The sequence below is a fragment of the Vanessa cardui genome, chromosome 8 (assembly GCF_905220365.1).
Source record: "Vanessa cardui chromosome 8, ilVanCard2.1, whole genome shotgun sequence".
Classification (NCBI taxonomy): domain Eukaryota; kingdom Metazoa; phylum Arthropoda; class Insecta; order Lepidoptera; family Nymphalidae; genus Vanessa; species Vanessa cardui.
In genome coordinates, this window is record NC_061130.1 from 10,445,668 (window position 1) to 10,458,388 (window position 12,721).

A 12,721-nucleotide genomic window follows, 5' to 3' on the forward strand; every position below is an offset into this window, starting at 1 on the left:
TTACCTAACGTTTAAACGTGAAAGTTAGTTTTTGTTACTTTTCATGATTTCTTATAAATGACAAGCTGTTTTTGTTTTATTTTTTCGTTATACAATATCTGAATTAAATGATGCGTGACAATTAATAGTTCGTAAGCTGTTTTATATTTTGCAACGTATTCAAGACGCTTTAAGTGAAACCAGCATGGAACCCGGAACGGTTTTGATATGCGCATCGTTTATCACAAACGTGCAGTTAAAAATTCATCGAGGAACATCAGGTTCGATGGGAACTCGTGGATTGCAATTTTGCGGCATTGATTACTTGATAGACTTTGTCGATGAGAAACGCTGAAGCGCCGCGGGTCCACACATAATATCATAAGTGGTTAGGGACTTTAAAGGACTGCTATCCAGCGATAGCCAGTATTGCGTTGTTCGCCTTAAATGGCCAACTTTTTGTTACAATGAATTTCATACAAGTTAACTTTCTACTGTGAACGATTACGCCTCCACTTTGCAACGCTTGCATCATCGTGGTAATTACATCCAAAAAATAAAGGAAATATTAAGAAATCTTTATTATTCCTTTCGTGGTTTAATCTTCTTTTTTAATAATCAGATTCTTTCTAATTATCCACATTCTTTCTATGTTAATTCTGTATTATTTTATCGCTAATGTATATATTGTCTTATGTATTTAAGAAACCCGTAATATTTTTAAAATTATAAATTTACTGTATTTAAACATTTTTATAAATATTTGTCTCCAGTCATTGGCCTGTAAGTGTAAATATATAATAAATAAATAAAAGTTAACATTTTAACACGTAACACTGTGTTATGTAATTTAAAAACGCATTACAACGTACAACTCTGACTACATTTGACGGAAACCAAATATTTGTGGAGTAATAACCGAGTACACATAAATGGCCAAATACAGAGAAACAGGAACCAAAGGTTTCGATAACCTGTTTAGTCTTAGAACTAGGCTTACGAAAGCGGTGTTAGAAAAAGTTTAGTAACAATAGTCTCGACTAAGCAAAGTCGATTAGATCAGATTTATCGAACGCATTTCTAAATAGATAGGATCGTATGGATGCTTACATTAAATTAATTCGATACATCTAAGATACTTACAGTACTTCCTTGATTCTAATTAAGAAGATATATTTATTGAAAGACATTTTATTATGCCATGTATTTTAATAATTGGTATTTGAAATGGTGGCCGTTATTACAAAGACTTTGTTTAATGATATATGTTTCAAACGCGTGTGAAAAGTTTTATCGTGTACGCAAAGTAAAGCATTCGTAACAGAAGTGGGAAAAGTGGCATCTACTAATGAAAGTGATTGCGTGTTAGACAGTTCACACGCCTCCGCTTCATGCCAATTATTAGACATCTATACATAAAATAAAACTAGAGCAGGATTAGTTGTGTGCTTATATAACATCTATGTCCAATTGTTTTCTTAAAATATAAATATAAAATTTATTAAATCATAATATTATCTGTTACCGTAACGGTTTAAAATATTTTTTTAAATATCAAGTAAATATTAAATACTGTCGTGCTTGTGGAGCCATTACGTAAAAATTTAAATAAATAATAATTTCTTAGATTTATCTAATAGAGACAAACACGCAAATCGTTAATTTGTACACTTTATTTAAAATGTTAGGATTTACTGCACACAGGTTTAAAGTGTCGTGTTCCGGTTTGAAGATTAAGTGAGCAATTGTAATTACAGGCCAATAACAAGAAGCGTAACATATTGCAACCCAAGGTCGTCCGCTGTATTGATGGTTCTGAGTATTGCCTTTTTTTAATGCCGCATTTTTTATTGGCAATGACTATTGACTATTGGGTGGCATTTTCCACAACGCCGTACAATAAAAAATAATTGGTATTAGATATAGGTAACTATATAATGGGATGGCGGCATCGATAAAAAAAAAAACCCTGTAAAAAAATATTTCATGAATACGTCTAAAACATTATAGCATATTTATACATATTTCAATGTGTAATAATCGCGAAAATTTAAGACAACATTATATTCACGAGTCTTTATTAACTTCATTTTAAAAGCAACTATTACTTACATTTAGGTGTTCTGGAATTAAAAAATAAACTATTAATTCGACCTAATACTAGAGAGGCAACCATTTAACACTTAAATTGATCAATAGGTTCCAAGTAAGTGATGACATGTATATATTAAGTAAAGGTAGTATGTATTTTCGTAATGCATTTTAATTGATTTATATAAATAAATGAAGTCAGACATACATACATGCAACACTTTTTATGGAACATTCTTCTAATATGACAATATTATTTGTTTAAAGGCTAAAAAACTGTTTGAGTAAAATAACCAACTAAAACAACGCTATGTATGAAAATATATAAGCAAATAAGAATTTATTACGAATATCGGTCACAGATGAATCAGGATGAACAAGAAAATAATTGTAATGATGTTAACATATGGTAAGAAGAACTACTGCAGGATGCCTTGAGGTCGTAAACTCGTCCATGTGCGTACTAAAGCAAGCTTATTGTGGAAAGCTGCTTGCCTTCGGTCTGCACTCGATCCGTGCGTAAATACCAATGGTTTATACGACATATACATATAATTATGCAACTGTAACTCTTATGTGCTTAAACATAAGCGCTGTCTCTAATATATGCATGATCCTATGGTATGTAGGTATGTAGTCGTGAATTCTCATAGCAGTAGTAGAATAAATAGTACGCTTCTACTACCGGTAGTTATGTAAAGAAAGGTTCACATCATTATGTCACGGGTAATACGATAACTTTGATTTCGTTATTCAGATGTAGGATTTTTTTTTAAATTGTGTAATAAATATGTTAAATAATAAAATGCCCGTATTAGAACAATGAGTTTCTCATTACAGAAAAGTTACATAATACGCATTAATTTCTATCATCTGTCATTTTTATTTTCTTAATTAAGACGCGTAATCACAAATTGTGATGTAAATGTCAGAAATTTACTGTACATAAGTTGATCTCCAAAACGTATAAACGGGCAAGCCATACACGGGTCAACATTAAACGGTTAATGCATATTTTATTAATGTATGTAATTATCTATATTGCTTTTACCGTTCGATTTGTGAAGGACGCGTCGTGTCCGCAGTCGTCGAGTTCATTGAATTGTTTTTTTTGGAACATCGATTATGTATTCGTTACTATGAAAATATCAATATGGCTTACGAGGTTACGAGTCTTTATCTATATGTCATGATATTACGGGTTTATATATGTAAAAACTTGTAATATCGTATGATGTGAGATTGTTAGACAGTTACCAAATCTAATTATCCCTATTTTATAATAAAATTAAAGGTAAAAACTGTATCGTATTAATAAATAATAAAAATTATCAATATAAGTTTAGAATACTTTCAATAAAAGTATTCTTTTGTGCGAGACCTACCTCGACGCTTTTAATATTAGAGTGTTGCCGAAAAAATCAACGACACGTTTCTAGTCGATCGACCTTATATATCTTGAACGATTTGTTGTTTCAAGATAACAACATTTTCAACAAATAATTTATGAGTATTGTTGCCATACATTTACATTTAAATAATTAGTATATTAGTTACAACTGGGCTTTTAAGTTATTATCGAAACTGTAAATGGCTACAATTTGAGTTTATTTATAAATCAATTGTAAAACACAATCGTGGCGCTTGAATAAGTTGTACGGCTGTAAATTAATAAATTCGTAGAAAGGTAACCTAATCTTACTCGTTTGTTGTCAGAATTAAGAGAGATATCAAATTGTGGGTGTCGATTACAGATAGCAAAATACAATGATAGTTGCGATTGTACATTAATTACTAGATTGTGAAAACGTCGCTTTCTATATCTTCATCAACAAAAACTGGTTGCACTTTGGCGTTTGCTTGCGCAAGAATTTGACGCGTAAATAGTTACTTATTAACAATGCCCGCGTTCTTGCGCTATTGTTAAGAATAAAACTTGTCAAACATTACTATTCGATTTGAAGGCGCGGCTGTGAAATAAAGCATAAGCAATTAACTACATTTCAGTAAATATAGAATTGTGTAACATTTTGTATATTTTATACGTTCATGTTTCCGCAAAAATTTAGTCGAGACTATTTCTCTATTTCGCATATTGTATTTCAATATTTTGTGAAATATGCGTTTAAATACACCATAATATGCAGTATGGAACGCATTCCGGCTAAAAATAAAATGTCAATAAACGCCCACTTGAACTTTCGTTACCTACGCAAACATTGACACTCCTTTTTAATCTTATATCTTCCGAAAACGCATTTAATCTCGCTCACGTTTCGCTAAAAACTGTATAGTTCTAACTGAGGCATAGCTTTGTTCAATGTGCCGTTATGTTTAACTCCGTTTGGGCATAAATTTTGAACAAACAAAACATCCGTTCTGAGCCCTTTACCAATATGAAGAATGCGTTTTCTGTATAAATATTTAGATTCTCTATCTACAATCACCTTTGACTTGACCGACAGATTTCGTCTATTTATTATGTTGTAATGAACTTTGCCAGACTTTGCCTGCTCAGGTGTTATGTTGACAAATATTTTTAGTCCAAAATAATCTTATTTGAATCTTATATGAAGAAACAATTGTAAATAGTATACTATTTTAAGGAAAACCTAAGCTGATTATAAATAATAATTGTTTAAATAATAGATACAAAAACAAAACTTTAACGCAATATACTATGAGTTTAGAATCGTCGATTATTCGAATATACGATTTTTGTATTTACATTTATTTGACATTATATATGTATATTACCTACGATAGATAATCTAAATAAATATCTTATACATCTTGTCCTTGTCAAAATATTTTATAATGAGGAAGCATTTTATAAAACATTAATATTTATGTTTGAGGCGATTATTAATACAGTCTCTAAACGAAGAACGGTACGAAACCCAAGTGAGGTACGCTGAATGCTTTAGTTATTGTAAAAGTTACACCATCGACTTATCACTAAACACTTAAAAAGAACATTTAATATGGGTGACATTCAAGGTGATACATCTTTATAGGTATAAACAACATTAAATTTTATATAGTAAATTTTATATAGTAAGCGCAATTGGCAAAGAACAAAATTTTCTTTTTTGTATCGAAAGAAAGTGTATTTTTTATTATAATGACATTTTAAAAAAGTAATGTGCAAAATTTAAAAATATAGAACGTTATTGAGATTATTGTATCACGGCTTGATTACGCAAATTTGCTCCGCACAATGTCTAATAAAAGTCGATTCATTTTCATTAGTCATTGAAATGAAAATCCTTTTATTGAGTTTATCCTTATATCTTTGTCTTTGTTATAATTGAAAGCTGGTATTCTTCAATCAACCATATTTACTATTATTTATCAGTTATCAAACGAAAATAGGCTATTTACTATAAATTTTATATTTCATATATAATTGTTATTAATTCGAATTGCTTGTATATAAAAAACAACTCTAATATATTACAATCACAGACGATTTGAGCTGCGTTCATGCAAAGAATATATATTGTATCATTTAATGTTGAAATGTGTTTCATGTGATGCGTGCCACACATAAGATCAAAATGTCATGCGTTTATAATTGAAAATTACATACTTAAATTATTTCGATGCATTGAGGTATAATTATTTGATTAGTTAAGGGTTCATTTAAAGTTAAGCTATTAATAAAAATGTAACTGTATTCGTATCCATAGAGCCCTTTGACATTTAACTTTTAATGACAGCAAGTTGAGTATGGAACGCGTATATAATTATAAAGAGTGATGCTCATGAAGGAGCTTGAAGATTCAAGTAATGAACTGAATATTCGTAATTACGAGTAAAAAAATGTGACATTTGGAATGTTATTCGAGCAAATGCGTCAGTAATTAAATAACTACACTCTCCATGGTTAAAAGGATAATAGAGAAGAGGATAGATCTGTATTTATGTTCAAATATCGCAGTCTGGGTAATTGACCACCCGATGGTATGTGGTACCACTTACAACCAGGTGTCAGACGTGATAGTTAGTCTACGTGCCATAAAGAAAATACCTAGACATGCTATAAGATTACATCATTCCTCACATCACCAAAGCGCCGCCAACTTAAGGAACTCAAATGTTATTTCCCCCGTGACTGTGAGTTATACTGGCTCACTTACCCTTCAAACTGGAACTCAACAATACTTAGTATTGCTATTTTGCAGTAGTATGTAACATAATAAGTGGGCGGTACTTACAAAGACTTTCTATTTCTTGTTTGACGTAATTTATATGTTATAAATAAAAATAAATATAGAACACATCTAGAAGTCTTGAATGATTAAATATTTGTATTTATTACTACTAATTATCAATTTACATAGAAACAATTTGCTGTATGATATATTAATAAAATATATGTATATTTAATTCCATCAATTAATAAATAAAATATACGTGTTATCTATATCGCGATGAATCGCGAACAACGTCGATTGAAAACAGGATTGATGAACGATACGATTGATTATTATCTCTACGAAATCCTTAATTAAACAAGATCAACATTCTCATTATCACTTTTATACTTTCATATAAATGCATCGTTATTTTAGTTACTAAAATATAAAGCCACACATCTTGAGATCCTAAATTTAACTCTCGATTTGGGCAAATACATAAAGCAGATCTGGTTTTTATTGCAACTGATCATTTCCCATTTGATGTTCGAATGAACCATACGAATGGTTTGATATTACAAAATCTATGACTATAGTTAGAATTTATATTATATGTATAAATCATAGATTTGTCGAAAATATTATCATCAACAACCGCTTTCGAATGGGGGATATCATATCCTCACGTGTTCATAATTATAGTACAAGTTTGAGGATAATTAAATAACAGTACTCCGTAAAAAATAATATAATTTCCTCTGCGGAATTGCAATTCGCGAGAAATTATTGCGTCGGCAACTGTACCACTTATATTAATCTTTAGGTATACGGGCGTTGGCGGTACGCACTCGTTGGGCACGTGCGCTTAAGCATTAACACTACAATTATGTATAAGCAAAGTCACGACATGCTACAAAAGATTGTTGATATAACATTACTACTGGCTGTCTGGAATTTTCATTCAAAGTGGTTTAAAATGAGCTGAGACAATTGTAGGTTTGATTTGAATTAAGATAAACTTAGGCTACTTTCAAAACTGTAAAGCACTCGTTATATTTGGCATGATTAAAATGTTTGTGATTACTGTTCTCGAATACGATATTGCATACTATTTCATTGGAATTAAAAATTAAATATGTAAATTTTCAAAACAGTTACAGTACGGTCTATTTTTAAATACACTTAGAGTCGTTGCGTCGTAACGTCTAAATGCTTTATATATTACTAGTTAAGCTTTCGCCGTATTATCTAACTATCGCAAAGACAATGGTCCGCGCATGCGTAATGCGTTATCTCAAATCTACCTCTTGCCACATTCAACTCTCCTAATGAGAAGACTGTTCCAATTCTCTATGTATATGCTAATTGAAGAAATAGGAACAAGAAATTTTTCTATTCTTATATCTAATTGAAGTTAATTGAATGTGTGGGCTAAGAAAGATTTTGATAGAAATTTTTATTTTCCAGGTGTGCGGATAAAAAAGGAAATACAGTTTCCAAAGGATGAGGAGTAAGCAACGAGGTTGGGATAGCTTTGTCGGCCTGTATACATTAAAGTCAACAGGTAAGTTAACTTATATTAATTAACGTACGTCGATCTACTGATTCGTAACAATATGGGTACGCTTGTATCATTAGATGGGTTTGATGGCTCTGTATTATGATATATCAGTATTAGGTTGCAAATCGCACGAATAATTATATAATTAATTAAACCGGATACCGCGTTTCACATTAATTTCTACATAATCTATACTAATATTATGAATGTGAAAGTAACTCAGTCTGTCTTACACAACTAAAACAATGAAGCGAATTTGACGATGTTTGATTTGAAGCAAACTTGAACCCCGAAAAAGGACATAGGCTACTTTTTTGCCTAATATAATATGATAACCAATAAAACGCGAGCGAAGCCGCGGGCGATACCTAGTAAAAGATATAATAGTATAATTATGGAGTATGTAACGAGAAATTCTATATTATTTTTTTATTTCTTATGTTCACTTTGTATTGTAAATGTCTTGTTAACGACTATTGTATTCTAGCAAGTTTATATTACACAAACGTCACAAAAATAAAGGCAATGAATAACTAGCATTGACTGATAAATGTGTATTTAGATTTAAGTCCTTACGAAATTTATACCCATCGTACATTTATAAGCATTTGCACATTGTCGTATCACACCCACGCTGTCTTGTATAATTTCCCGATTTAAGACGCTGTATAGAGACACGATACATTGCGTATTAAAGTTTTTTTATGAACGTCGTGAAGGCAGCCAACCAGATGTGACACCTGTTAGTAAGTGGTCACATGCCCAAGCACATGTAGTTAGTTATTGTCAATTAGCTGCCAACCGTGAATTTGCCAACAAAATAAATACTATATAAAAAAAAGGATGCATATGATACTAGATTTTGTCTTTGTTACTTTTCAAAGACTTTTAATAATGAGCGATTGGCCAAATTGTTACGTCAATTTATTGAAGAAGTTTTATGTAAGAAGTAGATGTAGTGATCATTTATTGTCATTATACTTTCTAAAAAATGTTACCTTACTTTAGATTTGTATTATAGTTGAAAGACTCTGTTTTTCTTTATATTATCATTAATTATAGACACACATTTGTCCATACGAGACTTTGTATCAGACGTGCAGAAGAGGCCCTTTGGATCTTTGAGAAATCAAAATCGAATCTTTGTTACGTTCTCACACTTTTATATCAATAGTGGTATATTTAATATTAATATTCAATATATCAAATACAATTAGCATTTCGCGTTCTCTGTGTGCGAGAGGCTTAAATTGTATCGTCGAAATACATCCTGAGAGCAGGCGATAAATAACAAACAAATTACTTTGTTGGCACAAAACGTTGCTACACGTGCGACTCGTGCGAATGACATTTGCATGCCTGAGAAATGTATACAGGTCGCTTAAACTATATGAAGAAGGGAAAAGGGATATAAGGAATAGAAGGATTTATATCGCTATTTTCTTCATTTTAATAAATCAGTCCTTGCACTATTTATTTACACGGCAAACATGTAATGTTATGCGAAAATATTTATAATAGATAATATAAGGATTAAATTACAGTTTTATTAATGCCCTTTTTATTAACACTTATCGTTTACTAATAAAATCTAATGGCAGAATAAGGTTGTATTAGTAATAAGTACTCCTTGGATTTAATTTAATTAAAAAAAAAACATACTGTTATGTGATGTATAAATTAGACTAAACTAAACATAGCACTTATTTTTTAGATGTTATGCATAGAGAGGATCTTACATAAAATATACATAAGACTATTTATTTATATATAATTATTATATTAAAGAGATGAAACGGAAATGCCTCAAACATTACCCAATAATAACTTTCATACTCTTGATCATACGTAATGCGTAACAATAACATTTTACATTTATGAACCATTCATACATTTAAAGCGATAATTACTTACAAAAGGCTAATCTCGGCCGTCACAGAAAATGTACTTTTAAAGCGCTGTAAATCCTTTATGAGCGACAATGAAGCTAAAAAAGAGCATAATGGAATATAATGGGGCTAAAGAAAGTCAAGACATTAGGTAGCCACAATGTCTCTCCTTACTTTAGATTTTTATCTTGAGTAAAGAGCAATTTACTTGAACGTAAAGCGGAATAAATTAAATAGTGCATTACTCTTTATAACCAAGATTTTTATGTTTTTGTGTTTAAATCTTGTGAACAACGATATTATAAATTAACATAGTTCTAGAAGTACAAAAAATATTGATACATATGAATATATCTTTATGTTTTTGGCAGCTGAACATCGACCTCCTCTAATTGACGCCACTCGGACCGGTCCTGTGCCCTCTGAATACAACAGCTCGCCACTGTCTTCTCTAGCTGTTCTAGGCGCGTAACGTGCTTTTTCCAAGGGATATGCATCAAAGAAGTTTCTTTCTCCAAGAAAAAGGAAGAAGTCCTTCAAATAATGTATAATACTTCAGTATTTAGATTATCAAGTAACTAAGTAGTTTCGTTCGTTCTTTTTATAATCTTCGATTAGCTATATATTTAAAACTGTAAAAAAGTATTCCAACTTAAATATCTATGACATATGAATAAAAAGATATAAAAATTTCTAATTAAAATAAATATATTAAATTTATTTTTATACTACTAATATACGCTTGGTTTTATTAGAATTTATTATATTCGGTTTGTATTTGGTTCGTACTCGTCTAGTTACAAGCTCTACTCGTAACTTAGTATTACAACCAATAAATCTACTTGCCATTTCCAAGCGCAATAAATTGCTATCTTAAAACCTGGCTGCATTAAAAAAAAAGTACAAATAGAGCTAAGGAACTGACCGAAGCAATTAACGATCTTCAGAATCAACCAATAAAAACACAGATTTCGCGAGAAATACCATGTATTTTTAAAACCTATAATTACTTATTATCACGTTTAAAAGCTCTTAGCAGAAAACAATTAGTTATGTTTTGCAATTTAAATTCGAATGGAAAATATAAATAATTTTACCACTTAAAGCTTTCAAAAACATTATTTTTATATAGTTAAGTGGAAGGCCAAAGGGCTCACCTGATGGTAAGTGGTCACTATCAATCATTAACACAAAGACATATGAACCATTTCTTAAAACTCTAATGCGCTTCCAACTTTGAGAAATAAAATGTTACGTCCTTTCTTTCTAGAGTTACCCTGGCACTAGATATCAACAAGTATTACTATAGAAACATATAAACCAATAGTGTTGGTATTTTTCAGATAATAAAACAAACATCCAAATAATGGCAACCCTAATCTATTGTTGTGAAACATTGGTTTTAGCTTATCTGCAATCGTGACGAGTGCAATCGGCTCAAGCTGTTCGCATACGTTTGCATACAGACTATAAAAAGGACACTTTGAAACATGTGTCCGATTCAGTACATCCACCTCTGAGGAAATAAATCTCTAAAATATAATCAATTAAAACTAACTTTATCTATAATAGTTGTTAAACAATTCTTTGATCAAATCTCAAATCAGCGATGATATAAAGTAAAATACTTAAGCTAATTTTAATTTAATTTATTGTCACTGAATAATTTCCGATCGTTATTCTTACTATTTGCACTGTGTGTCATTAGGACGTGAATGCTAAGACTGCTTCATAGATTTGCCGCTCGAGTCCACCATTGCCTTTTCTGCCTAAAATGTCCTTCCGCATAAACTCGTTACAGCATAGCCCGGGCTTTTCTACTCGACTTGCCTATTTCAGCTAACTATGTCCTAATGGGATACCAATAATATACAACACTTTTTGCTTCTGACATACTCTATTGAGTTCTATAATGAAACTCACAAGGTCAGGATAGAGGCCATGGATTTCAACGAACTTTATGTTCCTGAGACACATGAGGCGAATTATTACTCGGAATAAAAAAAAATGTATGGATCCCTTTGTTGTTTTTGCTAGTTTTATGATCTCTTTTAACGGTCAAGATTATGGCTAAGATTATTTGGCACACTTAAAGTACGTAATTTTTTGTGAAGAAAAATGTCATGTCAGACGAATAACCGGTTTCGGATGTTAGTGAAGTTTTAATTTAATATGAGTTAAAGATTATTTTTTATTCGATAAGGTAAATTGTAAGAGAACAATGGGACTGAAATAGTTTATATACATAGAAGTCCCTTAATTAAATAAAGAAATAAAATAAAAAAAGATTATTTTTTACATAATATAAAAAAACAGTATAGTGGCGATAATTGTTTTTCAATAAAATTATTTTAGAATTTAATTCCAATAAATTTTCTTAAAAAAAAGTAGTTTTTTCTTAAAGTAAAAATAATATTTTTATACCAATTATGGTGCTAGAGTTTATATAAGGAAACTTTTTAATGTAACCAAAATGCCAACATAACAATCACTACAAATGTTTAATGTATAGTAAAAAGTAATTTCGTAATTGCATTCAAAATTTGGCAACAGAGCCCACACAAATAACAATTTGTATTTAAAAACTAAACGCTCAAGCCCTCGCACTTTGTTTTAGACATGGATTAGTGAAAGTCACCCATTGTTAAACTAGTGATCGATACATTATTGTTATCAACACCAATTACTAACATTTGTAAGTAACTCTTAACACTGGAATATTGGAAAATATTCTTTATTAAAAAAGAGGTTTAATAAATAAACTTTTTTTTAAATATGATAAGGGTTAAAGTCGATTGATTTTAGGTATCATAGTTAACGTAAACATCGAGCAAAATACAAGTGCTTAGGTTTCCTTAAATGGTGTCTCAGATTGATTATCCGGTCCAAAGCAGATACTTAACGAAGATAAATTGATATCTAAATCTGTATACATTATCTGGCTAAAGAAATTTATTCTCATTCAAATAAATACTATTTAGAGCAAAAAAGCTCAGATGTCATTTACAATTCGCATCGCGTGATGAAACCACGTTTGCTGTTTCAACATTAAAACATCA

General features: G+C 30.6%; 1 protein-coding gene across 1 annotated transcript in view; it reads left to right on the top strand.

Annotated features, from left to right (window-relative positions):
- The window catches only part of LOC124531829 (cadherin-86C), a 102,178-nt gene that overhangs the window by 22,490 nt on the left and 66,967 nt on the right, over nt 1-12,721 (top strand). The window contains exon 2 of the mRNA XM_047106367.1: nt 7,680-7,776. The gene's annotated coding sequence lies outside the window, so the exon portion shown is untranslated. The remainder of the gene's footprint in view (nt 1-7,679; nt 7,777-12,721) is intronic.